Source organism: Coturnix japonica, chromosome 4 (genome assembly GCF_054131305.1).
Source record: "Coturnix japonica strain WE chromosome 4, WE-NBRP24, whole genome shotgun sequence".
Classification (NCBI taxonomy): domain Eukaryota; kingdom Metazoa; phylum Chordata; class Aves; order Galliformes; family Phasianidae; genus Coturnix; species Coturnix japonica.
In genome coordinates this window covers 30,048,499-30,065,334 of record NC_140666.1, presented here as the reverse complement: position 1 = coordinate 30,065,334, position 16,836 = coordinate 30,048,499, and the positions used below count along the sequence as shown (strand labels likewise).

Below are 16,836 nucleotides of genomic sequence, written 5' to 3'. Positions count from 1 at the left end.
CATGGAGTCGCTCAATTTGTTGTACTTCATTGTGGGAAACTTAGCATGGTAGAAAGGATAGAGCTTCATTATACTTCAGTAACATGATTGAAGTCAGGATTTGAGAAAGTTTCTTGTTCAGTAGTGGCTGTAAGAGTAAGAAAAGCAGTCTTGTGTAATGTCAAAGGATAATTTCAAGCTTTTTAGAGAGCCAGTACTGTGTAATGAATGTTATGAAGATTGTTCTTCCTAGCATTTAGTTACATTTAAATACATCCATTTGTATCTTTTTAAACAAACAGAGTAGTACACAGTGAAAGGAAAAGTTTAAACTATCTAGATATTTAGGTACAGTTAATTAACAAAAACTTATTTGTACAGGTGTGCTGTTTATATGAAATAATCTCCAGGTACAGCTAGTTTGGTTTAAACTTGGTTTAATAAATTGCTAATTTCAAGTACATGTGAACTTTTGAGAGTATGTCAACATTGATTGTAAGAATTCAATTGTTCAAAATTTCTGAGGCTTTTTACACACTGTTAAAAACAATGAAAAAATGATATCTTAATTTTATGAATGCACTAAGTAGGTAAAGACTGAAAGCCTTTCAGATTAGATGAAACTGTATACAATGGTTGAATTAATAAATATATTGACATATGCCTTCATATCTATATTATTCCTCCCACTGTTCCTGGTTCTTATTTTGAAAGGTATCTTAATATCTTTGTAGTACTCAGTCAAAAATGGAAAAATAGGCTCGGGAAACATAGTCTTGTAAGCTAGATTAAGAAATCACTACCTACTGTACTGAGCCAGTACACAGGTCTACAAATATAGATATCACTGTTCCCCCAGATTACTTAGCTCATGGAGAAATCATTTGCTTTGTGCTTTTGTTCTAATGAGGTTTTCTTCATGCAGTCTTTTGACCTCTCTGTAGTGCAGTAAGATAAGTATATGAATACCATATTCACAGGTAGTCTTGTCTGCTGGTCTCTCTTTGTCTGTTAACTTCTTTAGCCCAAGGTGACGTTCCTTCACTAAAACCTATCATTTGCATATTGATTTTCATCATACCTACCTGTTTTTCCAAATTCCCAAAGAACTGGTCTACTCAGTTATGTATCTTAGTAAAATATTAAATGAGAAATATCAGCTATCAATTTGTACTATCTACTTGTATCAATTTCTGATATATCAGCTTGTTTGTGGTTGTTTTTATGTGGTTAAGCATTTACAAAATTTCATCTCAACAGTTTTCCTTTTTTACTTCCACTGTGTGTTTGTCTGAATGAGGCAGTCAGGAAAACCCTGAGAACCTTGTGCCAGACAAATAAGGCTTACTCTTTTTTTTGCTATAGAGTTCTTTTAGATTCCTTGTTCTTTCATTATTATAATGGAATATATATATATATATATATATATATATATATTTTTTTTTTTTTTCTTCTTGCTGTGATGAGTGTTTCATCACACAAGGAGTTTTGGGGGAACTATTTTTAAATCAAGTGCCTTTGATTTACTTTAAAAATTGCTCATTTTTATGCATTATGTAATCTTCACTTAAATTTCATTCAAATGGGGGGAAGAATACTTAAAACATATTGTTAAATATTTAATAATCATTTTAATGAAATGCCACAAAAATTAAGTACAAGTAATACAATTTCATATTTTAACTCATTTGTAATTGAAGTTTAATTATTCTTAATGACAAATCAAGATGTTAAATATATTATTTATAGTAAGGATGGCAAAAGAAATGATCTTGCTCAAAAACTTAGCAAAAGGGCAAATGTTTTAAGAGAGAATATTTTAAATTAGTGGAATTCTGATATACAAACTGAAATTGAATAATCTCCACAAAGTTCAGAAATATGCTAGTTCTCAAATTGCAGTTCTGACCTTGCCACTCATAGCAATATTTTTCTACAGGCGTTCTTCCTCTAATTTCTTTGTTGTTTATTTGAAGGTGTTACAGAAAAGCCTCCATATGGCTCTGTAGAACTCACTTTCCTTAACTGCTACGAGGGGTAGATGTGTTTGTTGAGATGTGATTGCCTTTGTAGGGTTTCAAAACTAATCACTTAATCTCACTGTCCTTTTCATGGTGTTATGTACCGGACAAGCCTAGGTTTGCTATTCATTCCGTGGCAGCAGAGAGTGCGGTTTTCTTTCAGTTCTGAGTTACTGCATGTAGGTCATATTTCCATGAATGTAGCAAATCCTCTTCTAGTGAGGTTCTACAATACAGCTTCATCTTATGCAAAAACTTTATGTACTATACTGTAAAGACTGAACAGTTTTGGCAAAAAGAGTCCAAGTGTTGTATATGATTCCTTATGGGAGTAGCTTGGAACATCAAAGCTTTAGAAACTGTTAAGGTGTGATTAGAGTTGTCAGGTGTTTGCTGATAGCATTGAATTCTATTTGCATGTCTGCTGGTCATAACTGTATTGGAAGTGATCTTTTATGCTCTTATCTAGATATTATGGGAAAAAAAGGGGGGAATATTTCAAAGGGGAAAACATGCAGGGTATATGTTAATATTAGTCATTCAAATACTTCAATGTGAATTGCTGGGGGAAGGGAAAAGCTGCCTGCCCTAGAATGCATGATAAGCAAATAATTCAAAATCTGATGTGAAATAGTTTTTTTCATTCATTCTTTGAGTTGCTGGAGACTGACTTTAACTTCTTCCTTTTTGCCTAAGTGATGTTTTACCATCCCTTTTTAGCTTCACACTTACATGTTTGGGTTAAATGATAAGCTTTATGGGAGGGAAAAAATATATCTGCAATAATGAAATGCTTTGGAATGTACTTCATTCAGTTATAAATCCAGCTTTTAGAATATCACAACGCAATATTGCCGATACTGTGAATGTGGTGATGAGAACGTTCGTGTTACAAGCAGGATATTCATAATGCTAATAGAAATTTGCTTACTTATTCTGGTTTTCAATTCCTTCAGCTTAAGGAAATTTAATTATTTGAATCTGTTGTACTGAGAATGGCTGGAAACTATGAGTTAAGCACTGTGACCTTAGGGGAGTTGCTTAAATATTCAACCAGAAGTGAGTTGAGCAGGAAATAAAAAGGAGTCATAGTAGGAAGGCATTTGGGTGATAATGGATAGTTCAGAGTACCTAGAGTAGAATATTCTCTATTTACTCAGAGAAACAGGTGGTAAAGATAAATCCTTAAATCTTCATGTACTTGAGGTTGCCCTGTTGAACAAAGAAGGATTTTCTAATGATATTGAAACATACAGAAATGCACAAAGGCCTTGGAAAGCTGTTACCTAACGTGGCTCGGAAAAGCTGAAAATCTAGTCCAGCAGCACATGTCATAGCTTTGCTGGTCCTGATAAATAATCCGTGATAGGATATCTCCTTGATAGGAGATGAGTGGTATAGAGGGCCTGATGATACAGAATTGTTTCAAAAATTAAGGAGAAAGTGGTGGGTGCTGTTTGAGTCAAGCACTTCCCGTAGTGTTACCTCAGAATTCTATAAAGGGAGGTTAGCTTTAGGGAAATTTTTTTTCCCCTGTCCCCAGGCTTTTAGAAATAGGACCTGCATGTAGTGATTATCAGAAGTTTTCTAATATACTTATCTGTTGATATGGTGCTTTCCACATGCTTTCACTATTAGCGCATATTAAAGAACATCACTTTATTATAGACTCACAGGAGCCAATGGAGTTTAAAAAAAAAAAATTATCACTAAATCTAATTTACTAAGTCATGGCAGTTGGACAGTCTGATAGATTTTCTGCTAATGCTTAATCTTATTACAACTTCCTTTAGGCTTTTGATGTAAATGACATTTCCAAGTGCTGATTCAGTTCAAGTCCATTATCTTGCCTTGGATTCCTGCCCTTTTAGAGTATTTTTGCAGATTATTGGAAATGGAAAAGATGAAAATTCAGTCTAACTACTTTTTTATATGAGTTGGATCACCGAGGTTCATCTTCCCTGGCTGTGTTCACCTTAATGTTCTAACATGAGGAAAATGTTTTTTCTCGACTTATAAGTGATGAGTGTTGGGTCCTGAAGCATGAGATTGGTTAACCTTTCCTTATGATGAATGATGTGACAGAAGCCCGGAGTAAATTTCAAGTGCTGCAGAACTGTAACATTGATTCTGTTGCAAAAGTGGAAGTGGAACTTCTCTTTCCACGCTGTGGGGCTGCATGGCTGAGAAGATTCTGTCCCAGTCATAAAAAATGAGCTAGTCCAAGGATAGATAACCATCTTGAAGAAGAATGCACATACTTGCAGACATGCATGTGCCTGTGTACATGCATATGCATATCAGGAAATCTACACTCGTGCATTTTTCTCTTTATGTCATATGTTCATATGTATCTCAGGTTTCCAGAGCATCATGCTTGGGATTTGTTTTATGATGTCTTGTTTTACAAATCTGGAGATAATAGTTGTCACAAATGTTAATTTTTAAAGAAAAATAATTGTTTAAAAGTTAAATTTGGCAGATGAGAATCCATCTTTTTGAAAATACCAAGTGCTTCTGACAATCAATACATCATGTTTTATATAACACTTGCCATATTTGAGTCATGTGTAATGACACTGGTATTCTTGCCGTAAATATTCTCTCTGTAGATGTTTTTTTGTCCCCTCATAAACCTATATGTGAATCAACTGGTGAAGAGAATATTTATTACATACAGAGCTTTTCTGAAGAAGTTTTTGCTGTTTCGTTCATATACTCATGTTTCATATACTCATATATTCATGTTTCAAACAGTTCTGAAAGAGCATGTTAGGACTGATGAGGAAGATACTGATGAGGAGGGTTTTTATTTGTATTTTTTCTAGCTACAACTTGGAACAGTTAGGACTTTTTTAAATTGGAAAAAATAGAAAATAAAAACAGAAAAAACAACACAACTTAGAATAAGAAGCAGTACAGTCTTGTAGCTGCAGCATTTTTTTATGACTATGAAAAAGGTTTAAAAAAACCTGAAGCAAAGCAAAGGATTTTCTTTAGGCACGTTGTACAAAAGCTGCAACACTTTCAGGATGTCATCATTTTACATTATAACTTTGCTGAAGAAAACCAGCTGGTGTAGTTAAGTCTCTTATTGGAAATTTTAGTCTGATTCATTACTGTGATTTGTGGTTATACACAGAAACACTTAATCATTCTTATGCTCCAAGCTCTGTTGAATCTACAGAAGGTATTCTGTTTCTTGGCATAATTTGAGTTGCCAGTCTGCCAGCTTGGCAGTGTTTCAAACTTGTTGCGTTATCTGTGTTTGTTTGCTCAGGAAGTGATGCTGTACTTAGGTTAAATTTACAGTAATTCTTTTGTAATGGGTTAATGAGCAACAATACTTCATTCACACTGCTCATGCTCACATTACGTGGCTTTGATTAGTTCAATAATTGTGCAGCTCTGCCACTGTGATCATACCTACACTCTACAAAGTACTACAAAGGAAATTTTCTTAGCTGTAGGTTAATTAAACTTGCTGAAAAAATAATTTGGATTTTATGTTCTTTAAAAAAAAACAAACAGAGGTGAAAATATTTGTATTTTGGAGATTTTTCTGTGTTCCATCATCTAATTCATTAAAGGAAAAAAAGCTGCTTGGTTGCTGTCTACTTCATTGTTTTGGAACAGAAAATGATGCTCTAACACTGCATGACGTTTTGCATATGTTGTGAGGGACTTGTATTTCTTCCATTGATTTTGATGGGACTTAAGGATACACAGAGAAAAACAGAACCTTCTAGTGTTATTCTCTGTTTATGAGTAACTTTTCTTACCATGAACAAAAGAAATGGCTTGGAGATTTCAAGAATGTATGTTGCCTTACCTATATTTACCACAATAGCATTACTGTTTGTTATGGTTGCTACTCAGCCATAAGGTATTTATGACTTCTTCAGCTAAACTTCTAAATTCAAAAATTGTGCTTAAGGACAAACAAAACAGTTCGCTAGAAATGTAAAATAAAATATGTTTTGTGGGAGATCAAAGGAACTTAAAAGAATGGAGATGTAGACAGAACTTATTTTCTTTACTCGTAGAACACCACTTTCTCAGAACATTCTTCCCTTTCAAAATCTGTGATATGAATGAAGCATGGCTTGGAAATACAGTCCAAGTTGAAAAAAATGCTAGTATCTAGACTTGTAGATAGACAGACGAGTATCTGTTTCTGCTATTGTAACATAAGCCTTTATTATTGCAATATCATCTTTTAAAAGATGGTTTTGTTTCTTCCTGAATTTGAACCCTGGGCATTCTTCTAGTTTTCCGCAATGTTTTTATCTCATTGAAAATTACTCTCCTTTGTTTTTATTTAATACTGTGTCCTTTCCTTTAACAGTAATTTGCTTTCACATATAGCACGGATTAATGTTCATGCAGTCACACATACCTGAGGTAAGATCTGGTATAAAATACTTTATGGAGCCCAGTAGAATGTGTATTGTCCTGTAGGTACCACTTTACTGAACTAACTTGATGATACTAGAGAAGGGAGAAAGCAAAAAAGAACGATGACTGAAGATGCATTCATGCACTAATGCAATAAAAATAAAATAGAAATCTTAGCTTTCTTAACAATAGAAGTGGCTACCAACTTACTTCATAGAAAGTTCTTTTCTCTAAGACGTAGTAAGGAATATGATGCCAACATATATAAGTGAATCTCTGTCATCTTAAACAGAATGTGAGACAACATTGCAGTAGTTTATGACACTTATTTTGGCAGTCATAGTGACAATTAACTTCTCTTTCATATTCTTTTATCTGTATGTGTGAATTAGCAGACAAGAAAATGTTGCACTTCTAATCCATTTCATTTTCTCACCTCAAGCAGCAGCATGTTTAAAAAATACCTTCATATATAGATACCCATGGAAGGAAAAGGACATTATGATGTTATCAGACACCATTTGTAAATTTCAAAATACCATACTGGCATTAAGATGATAGTAAGTTGAGAAAAGAGGGGTTGGTATGCGACTCTCCCATCCATCCAGCAAGTACTTGAAAGATTGCAATGTAGTAAGCTGACAATTAGCTAGATCATCTTGGGGAATTCTGCTTTTCATAGAAATGTCATAGCTGTTAATGAGTGCCAGAATATAGAAGTTCAGTTTTTGTGAAGCTCTGATGTGCAGACGTACATTGTACTTGTAGAAACTTGTGAACTGTAAAATAGTTTTTCTTTGCATCTTGCAGTCATTCTTTAACATCTTGTTAACAGCATCATCTGAAAATATCATAGACGTTGGCACAAATGAGTTAATCTAATCATGCTAGCAAAACCAGTTCAAATTGATTTTGTTTTCATTTAAATACCATAGAGGTACTGATATCTGTAACCCTGAGGGCCATCACATAAGGCATTCCCTCTCTGAGTGTATGCCGTATCTTGTAATTTATAACTATAGGCTTGATATTTTGATATTTTTGAAATTATTTTAGGAAAATGAAACATTTTGGCAGTAGAATTCAGTACAAGTAATGCTTGTGCAGGAATTACCAAGACAGCTGGTTCATTTCAAGCTCTATTGCACCTCAGCACCGGGCAGCAAATAATATATGTATAGAGGCTTAGTTCTGTTTACTACATGATTTTTTTGTTCAGCAGAATTACTTTTGATTTAAACTAGAATGATAGTAGAATCAAGTTCAAAGGTGTTTAATTAGAACAGGTGTCTATGATAGGTAGAATTATTTAACAGAGTATTTGTAATATAACAGGTTAATCTAAAAAAACTTTACTGCTGCTTAAGCGAAACAGGTCTGATATTTCTTGGGGTGGGAGATCAAGTAATTAAAACAGCTAGGTGAAGTAGTAGAGTTGTCAAGTAGTGGGAGCAACATCAGCCTGGCAGTGGAACACAGTGATTAATGGAGTTAAGTACCATAAAATTAGAACCAAAGAATGGTTAGGAGGAAAAAAAAAAAAAAGAAAAGTTGCTTTTTTACTCCTCTACTCCTCACAGACATAATGGAACCGCTAAAAACAGTCTAGAGAGTGAGGTGCTTCCTAAGGTGTCTCCTTGCATTTTGCAATTTGCTCAAAATGGTAGTTACATACACATCATACAAAAATCAAAGAAATGCAGAATTGTAGGGGTTAGAAAATAAGCTACTGAGCTTAAAATTAACACCGCTGCTGTAGGTGGTGTTAAAAAAGGCATTTCACAAAAATTTTACCCTCTAAAAATGGATTATTGTTTTTTCTCTGTGTCTCAGTCGATGTGAGAGAAGACATGACAATTGCATAAATATCATCAATATAAATTAACAAGAGAGGAGACAAACAACTGTAGAGAATGCAATGGAAATACATTTTAAATTCAGGTCTAAGAGACTCTAATGGAACGTGCTGATTTTTGGATGCTTCCAAAAGTCAATTTGTGCTTTCCTCATTTTCTGTTGAAGTGCTGAAGTTAAAGCTGATATGATTAAAACCAATAAAAACACATCAGAATGTACAGATGCAGGAAAACATCCAAAGATAAGATGTGCAGTGAATCAGTTTGCCAGTCAAACTATTAAAATATGTTCTGTATTATCTTCATTGAGAAAGGAAAAATAGGAAAGGCAACTGAGGAATTTTTTTTGGTGGCTTCTGGCAACAGAACAGAAGCAGAAGGCTCAAACAGAGTGCATCTATTAGTAACAGACATTATATATTTGTCTTCATTTATTTTCCAGTTTAGTGACATGTTTTTGTTAGTTAAACATTGAATGTGATAGAAAATAGTAAGCTTCTACTTGATTATAAATCAGTGACCTGTCATTTATGCTGGGTATCCAGAGATAGTGTATTCTGCTCTTAATCTCAGAAATTGTCACTAGCTGTGCACTCATAAATCAAGGGCATGGAACTTGAGCAGATTTACAGTGTATGTGTGTCCATGTGTATGCATCTCAAAATACATGTTAATATAAACATTGACAAGTATGTTTCAAATTGTAAAGATAAGAAACATGCTGTATGAGACAGAGGTAAACTGCCACATTGGACAGTGCTGAAAAACTACTTAAGTTTGTAGCATGACACTGGGATCTGAAATGCTAATGCCAGGTACATCACTGGACAAGTTAAGGATTTATGAGTATTAGTAAAAACGAACAGTAATGATTTTGAGAGTTGTTGCAGTAATGTAGTCATGTTGAAATGACCCAGACAGTACCTGGTTGTTTCAGAGGTCCTATTTGACAGAATGCTGAATTTATGGAAGTGTAGGACTGGTGTAATGATCTTGTTATATATATCTAAATATTGCTTATGAACTATAGTCAGCCTTGGATTGGTTGTGACTTTAAAGACTGCTGGCTAGTGGGGGAATGCAGTAATCTTGAATTAAGTATAAAGCAGTGCCATAAGAATATCCACAAATCAGGCAAAATATTGAGAATTGGGATTCAGTAAAGAACTACAAGAATAGTTGAATGATTAAAAACACATCTTATCATGAAAGGCAGGGAAGCATCATCTGTATTTGTTTACCATGGAAAAGAGGTAGGTAGGCTTCGTAGTCACTGTTTGGATATTTATTTGGAGAGATACTTTCAGCAGGCTTGCCAAAGTAACATTAAAATTTAGCATAGGAATCTAAATTGGATAGTGTAAGGGTACCTTCCTTCAGCTTTTTAATATGTGCTTCCTTATATGTTTTGCAAAACCTTTCCTTGTTATAAAACAAATGATGATGGAAATGATATCAGTTCAGTCAGATATGGAAGTAGTCTTCTGTAAATAGTGTCATATCTTTTTTCTGTACTTGCTTTGAACAAGACATGCTGTCAGTTCTATCAATACATTTTTATACGCAATGTGATGCATGTATACTTTAATCATGAAATCTGAATTAAATAGTGCCACATGATTGTTTTTCTAGCTAGTAGTTCAATAGGTATTCAATGTAAGTTTTCTTCCAGACAGATGTAAATGTATGTAGTTCAAATACTGCATGAACAACACGTGCTGATACCAGCAAAACTAGAAGAAATGTCTGTTGTGTAATTGTACTCGCTTATGTACATTGTGCTGAAACTAATAAGGTTAGATTTTAATGTGTTAAAAATTTTAAATTTTGTAATTGAAAAGAACACAACTGCACATGATCTTATTTAACTGTCACATTTGTGTCTCATTCCTGTACCTAGAACTCATAGTATTGTGGGAAGGTATGACTAACAATGCTGACTTGTAATGGCTGTTATTCCTGAACTATATTTCCTCTTATAAAAATGAAAATTAGAACAGCAACAATAAAAACCACCACACTTAGACCATTTATCTACTTATACCGCAGTCTACTTCAAGCTGGAAAATATTAGTCCAACTTTCTAGAGAGCTCTAGTACTTTTACGTATCCTGGGTTGTGCCAGAATATATTTGGTTTCATCCTGTCCTGACAAATAAATTTGTATTTAATAAATTTAAGAGTACTCTAAACAGCTAGGACTGGTGTTGTAAAGCCATGAATAACAAAGATGAATTACTAAATCTAAAAGAAGCTTAGAATATTTTCATTGGAGTGTACCACTGTTCTGCATTTACTATTTTATTTTCTCACTGACTACTCTGTCGGAATACCGTATAGCACTCAATACTTATTATTCTGGGTTTTTTTTGGTTTTTGTTTTTTGTTTTTTGTTGGTTTTTTTTTTTGTTTTTGTTTTTTTCCTTTCGAATCTGAGTTTTGTATACATTTTGGATAAGATTATGGGATTTTTCTTATTCCAGCAGCTTAGATCAGATCATTTTCCTCTCGGTAGATGCTTCTAAGCATTATTTTAACATTATTTTGAAGTTTAAGTTAGCAATGTGATCAGTATGTTTTAGCATGCAATATATGATAAAAGCACATCAATATTTGTAGAGAGAGTGGAGAGCTTTTTAGTCTACTAATCGTTGGTATATGTGGGGAAAAAAGTAAGTTCCATAAAAATTGGTGAAGGCTCATAGGAATATCTTAATTTGTTGTAATATCTTATTAAGGTCACCTAATCAAATGAGATGTATGTGACATACTTGCATGTTAACACTTGACAAACTGATTAGTTTAGTTTAGTTGAGTCTTTAAAAAAAAAAAAAAAAAGCAGATGTTTTTAAAGAAAATGAACGGACAGAGAAAAAATGAAAAGTGGTCAAGCTGTGCATTATTTGTACTCATGAACTACATCAATCACAATGCAGAAGTAATATTTCCTTATATTTTATCATTGCTATTCAGGTGAAAAAAAAAAAAAAAAAAAGACGTTTTTCTGAAATTGATCACTGTTTCAGATGTTTTCTACTTATGAGCCTATCAAATGAGTTGAATATTAGTGAAGTATATGAAGTTTCCAAAAAACTTTTTGATACTCAAAAGCCTTAGGCTGCCTGCTATCTCTGTCTGCAAGGTTCTGGGTGTTAGGAGTAGACTGTGATGGTAAAGATTGGTTTTGCAGCAGTCAAAAAAAAGTTGTGCTAATAGGAACAATTCTGTGATATGCTGTGATCAAGGTCTACATTTAATACTGCTAATTTACCATCAAATGTCTTAACAATCTTTAGAAATCCTTCTCTAGTTGCTATAGAAATTTGGCATTCTGAACTGCAGTTGTAACATGTTAAGTCTAACACAAAAATAAATTGTTACTTGCTGGCAGTCAACAGTTTTCATAATGAAAGTCAATGAGAAAATTATTTCATCTGCTCTTTAAAACTTAGTGTCCATGCAACTGTTACATATTCAATATGTGATGTCTTTGTTCAATGAGAACTCTTTGACTGTTGTACTGTAGAAGTGGTGTGATAAGAAATTTGTATGTGATCACAGAATGGCTTTAGTTAGAAATGACCTCAAAGGTCATTTGGTTCTAACACAGCTGCCATGGGCAGAGACACCTTCCGTTAGCTCAGGTTGCTCAGGGTCCCTTCCAGCCAGGCCTTAATCACCTCCATGTGATTAATGCATGTGATGTCTGCAGCTTCTCTGGGCAATCTGTTGCAGTATCTGTTCTGAGTGAAGAATTTTCTCCCTGTGTCTAACCTTAGAATCTCATTTTAGTTTAAAAGTCTCTCCCTTTTCATATCATAGACTTTATCAGGGATTGTCTCCCCATCTTTCCTGTAGGCTCCACTGTAGGTACTTGGAAGGCAACAATGAGGTCTCTCCAGAGCCTTCTCTTGTTCAGACTGAACTACCTGAACTCTCTCATCTTCTCTTTGTAGGAAAGGTGCACTAGCCCTGTGTTAACTCTCACAGATCTCCTCTGGACCCACTCTAGCAGGTTCATTAACTTCTTGAGATTAGGGCCCCAGAGCTGAATGTAGAGTGGAATAGAGGCCCTGCTGGCCATGCTTTCTTTGATGTTATCATCTTGGAAATCAGGAAATCAGCTTATCTGCCAGCTTTTTGTGTGTGTGTAATAGTCTTTGCTAAATAATGATCTGGGATAAGATTTACTGTTGTGGCCTCTAGATGGCAGAATGATTTGGACATACTGTCAATCCTACAATGTCAATTGGATGCCTGAATAGAAAATAGCTTTTAGAGAAATAAGATTCTTTACTGTAAAAAACAAAAACAACAAACAAACAACAACAAAAAACCTGATGTTTCATACAAAACAAAGTTTAATTAAGATAATTGTGTGACAAATTCTTACAGAAAGGACTCTTTTGTTCCAAAAGTTTTACTTTTGCTGTTGTTTCCATTTTTGTAGTTTAAGGAATAGATTTATGTATTTGAGAATGGACTTGTACAGAGCTGTGGAGTTACGGTTAAATTCTGTAGTTCAATATGTTTAAATGGTAAGCTCTTTGCAAGCAGACTTTTTAGGATTGCAAGTTGCTGTAATGTAGTTGTGGTTCATACTTTGCTCAGTTATCGAGAATCTGCAGCAGTAGGTTTTTAATAACTAGTATTTTGTACTATCGTGTCATACATAACTGCAGTGTTCCATAGATGCAAATTGTTGCTTTCAGGAAATGAGGATCATTAAACCTGAGGAACTGGCTTTCAGAAAAACATTCTTTTTGTAGTTTAAATGTGTGTCCTGCATATTTTATCACCTGAAGTGAGAAGTAAGATTATTGCTTTACATCTTCTCAACTGTGTGTGAAGTCTGTGTTTGGCATCAATACTGTTATTGCAGTACTTACGGTACTTAAGTGGGAAGTTGAAGGTAGTGAAGGATGTAACAAAACAACATCAAAAGAACTGCAAAAATATTTATATATTCTATATATTAACCAATACGTAGTTTAACTGTTGACTAATGATGGTGTTTTATACAACGTAGAAGAATTTGTCACACAGTTATCTTAATCCTTCAACAAGACTACATTCTGTTACTTTCTCTAGGTAATATCTGAACATCTTTTTTGTTTCTTTGATCTGTAACAACAACAAAAAATGTTAATCAGATCTTTTAAAAGAGTAGCTGCACCTGAGATGGGAGACTGGGAGATGTTAAACTCAGAGGAGCTACCATCTCTTACAATTGGGGAGAAATATTTAGAACTTTTTTTACAGAGGTCAGTTCTTCCTTCAGACTGCAATAGACTTCTCTCGCTAAGAACTAACTTTTTTAATGCAACATATACATGCAGCCTGCCACCTGAGAATTAGGGCCTTTGGTGAAAGCCTTTATTTATTTATTAGTCTCTAAGTCAGGTTTCTTTCTCTTTATTTTCACATTATTTGCTCATTACTTATGTTTCTGCTTTTCTCTTCATTTTGATATCTTAGTTGTTGAATGTAATATTTGTATATACATATCTCCTGAAAAATCTGACCATGTGACATGTCACTATAGTGGTGAACAGAAAAGTAACATAACATGTAATGATTATGATTCAAATATTTTAATATTGTTTCTTCTTTGTAAATTGTATTTGAATGGAGTGGTAGAAAAATACATGCTAATCAGTTGGGGAGATTCTAAAAGATACTTCTATATTACTATCTGTAAATAGGATCTTTGTGTGCTTCAGTGTCTGAAAACATATATTTTTTTCCACTAAAAAAGCCATGAAAAAAAGTTTCTAAGCTTCTCGTATATTGGTAGTTTACATAATCATGAATGTGTTGTTTGACTTAAAAAAAAAAAAAAAAAAAAAAGGCAAGAAGATTGGTGCAAAATTCTTAATTCAGGTGTCTGTATATTAAAATTCCTTTCACTTCTTATGCAGCTACAGATAAGTTAAATAATGAAAACTCATTTCTGTGTTGCTGTGCATTCAATTATTTTCCATCTCATTACAATGCTGTAGTAGCTAACCTCAGACAGTCAAAGTGGTACAGATAGATAGAGGGCAAATTTCAGCAGTGTTACTTATAACTATTTTTTAAAAATACGCATTATTTTTTTTAAAGCTTTTAATTTTCTTTATACAAGGGCTGCTCCAAAAGGAATGCCTCCTATTTCATTATATTGGCTCACGACACTAGAGGCAGATATTGGTGGCATGACAGTTAAAGTTAAGCTCTTCCATTACGTTTTGTTGCTGTGTGACAGATGGCATCTGATGTGAAAGTGTTTCTGAAGCAAAGGTGTATCACTGAATTCCTCCATGCAGAAAAAAATGGCACCCATTGACGTTCATTGGCACTCAATAAATGCTGATGAAGATTAAACAGTGGATATGAGCACAGTGAGTGGTGTGTTTCAGCAGTGTGACAGTGATGCGAAAGACAAGCCATGTTCCAGACAGCCAAGCACAGCTGTGACACCATGAAATGAAGAGGAACTTGATCAGCTTGTCCACAAAAATATGCACATTATGATCAGGATACTGTGTACAGAGTTGTACATTGGCTTCAGTGCATTGCGAACAATGGTGGCAATGTTGGTATATTGCAGAGTTTGTGCCAGATGGGTCCCACGGATGTTGACACAGGAACAGAAAGAAGACTGTGTGCAAGTTTGTTAGTACCTACTGAACCAGTAGAAGGCTGAAGGTGATAGTTTCCTGGATCACATAATTATTAGTGATGAGATGTGGTGCCACTATTATGGGCTGGAGTCAAAATGGCAGTCCATGAAGTAGCAACATGTGAATTCCCCATTGATGAGAAGGTCCAAGATGCTGACATCAGCTGGTAAAGTGATGTGCACTGTCTTTTGGGATAGAAAAGGCATGATCTTTCTGGATTTCCTGGAACACAGATAAAACATTAGCTCTGATCATTACATCAAGATGCTGGCTACACTGAAAGCTAGAACTTGCAGAGTCAGGACAGAGAAGACACAATAGCATCTGGCTCTATATCAGTCTAAAGACCACGAAGCACACTGCCAATCCTGGCTGGGCTGTCTGATCACACGCACTGGACAGTCCAGATTTGGCTCTTCAGACTTCTGTCCAGACCAGTGAAAGTTAGACTGAATAGGCAACGTTTTCCTGGCTGCGATGCTGGTGCAGGTTTTTATGAGCACAGTGTGCAGGCTCTTATTCGCTACTGGCAAAAATGCATAGCTAATTGCGTCGACTATGTTGAAAAATAGTGTTTTGTAGCTGTGAATTTGCTCTATCAAATAGTGATATTGTCCTTTTTCTATCTGTTGTAGTTTCCATGGATACAAATAGAGGGCATTACTTTTGGAGTGACTGACATAGATATTTAGAATAAAATAATGACTTATTTGCAAGAGTATGCAGAATAGTGCTGAAAGTAATGAAACTATATTACAAGGTATGAGGAAAACAGTGTTGGTAACACATTGATGTTTTAGTTGTTGCTGAGCACGTGCTGCACAGAGCTAAGGATATTTCAGGCAGTACAGGGTTGGAGGTACACAGAGAGCTGGGAGGGGACAGAACAACACCCGATCCAAACTGGACAAAGGGATATTCCATACCATATAGCATCATGTGGTATGATAAAACTGGGGGTGTTGTCTGGGACCACTGCTTCTGCATGGGACCACCATGGTCACCATCAGTTGGTGGGTGACAAGCAATTGTGTAGTGCAGCACTTATTTTCTATATTTTTTTATCTTCCTTTTATGTTCTGTGAAACTGTCTTTATCTTAGCCAGTGAGTTTTACTTGTTTCCCAGTTCTCTTCTTTGTCCCTCTGTGGGGAACGCATGAACATCTGTGTCATGCTGAGCTGCCTGCAACTCATCGCACCATATCATCTTGGTTTCTTTTGTCACACGAGAGAAACACTGAAAGCTGCAGTTTTCTTTTTAGATGCTTCCACATGAAAAAAGAATTTTGAAGGAAATCTGTCAACTCTTAACAAAAACAAATTAGATTTGGCAAAGCAAATGCTTTTTCTAATTATGTCAATCTGGCACAGCCTGATTGTTTCTCCCAAAGGCCACAGCAAAACATAGTCAAACAGTCTCTAAATCAGAGTAATTCTAAGAATATCTAAGAAATTCAAATATAGCTATCAGAGGAAAATTGTAAGAGTTCCTTGAAATATTAGTTCTTTACTAAGCCAAATTTGTTTCTATCAGTCTGAATATGAAGACTTGTATATGAAGATTCTCAAACCTAGCTTTTGACTATCAAGTTCATTCAAGTGAATTGGACGCTAATGCATTTTATCTGTTGTTAAAAAAGTCAAGTTACAAAAGAGTTAGTAGCTTGCAGCTAAATATTCAGAGGTATTTTAAGCATTCTTGAAGTAGCTGGAGGTGTGATCACTGTATATACAGAAAGGTAAGTTTATGTATGCAAACAGGGACATAGGCTTCAGTAACTCAGCAGATTGCCTAATTATGTTTCCAGACATGCAGTATAAAAGCGTTGCTCAACTTGGTGTATGCAAATTAATGTAATCACAAGTGTTGCTGGTGAATTAAAACACATAGATTGGATATAATCGTTCAGGTGTCA

At 34.7% G+C, this 16,836-nt stretch overlaps 1 protein-coding gene across 1 annotated transcript in view; it reads left to right on the top strand.

The window, feature by feature from the left end:
• Positions 1-16,836, top strand: part of SPOCK3 (SPARC (osteonectin), cwcv and kazal like domains proteoglycan 3) — a 133,849-nt gene that overhangs the window by 60,917 nt on the left and 56,096 nt on the right. The window lies entirely within an intron of this gene.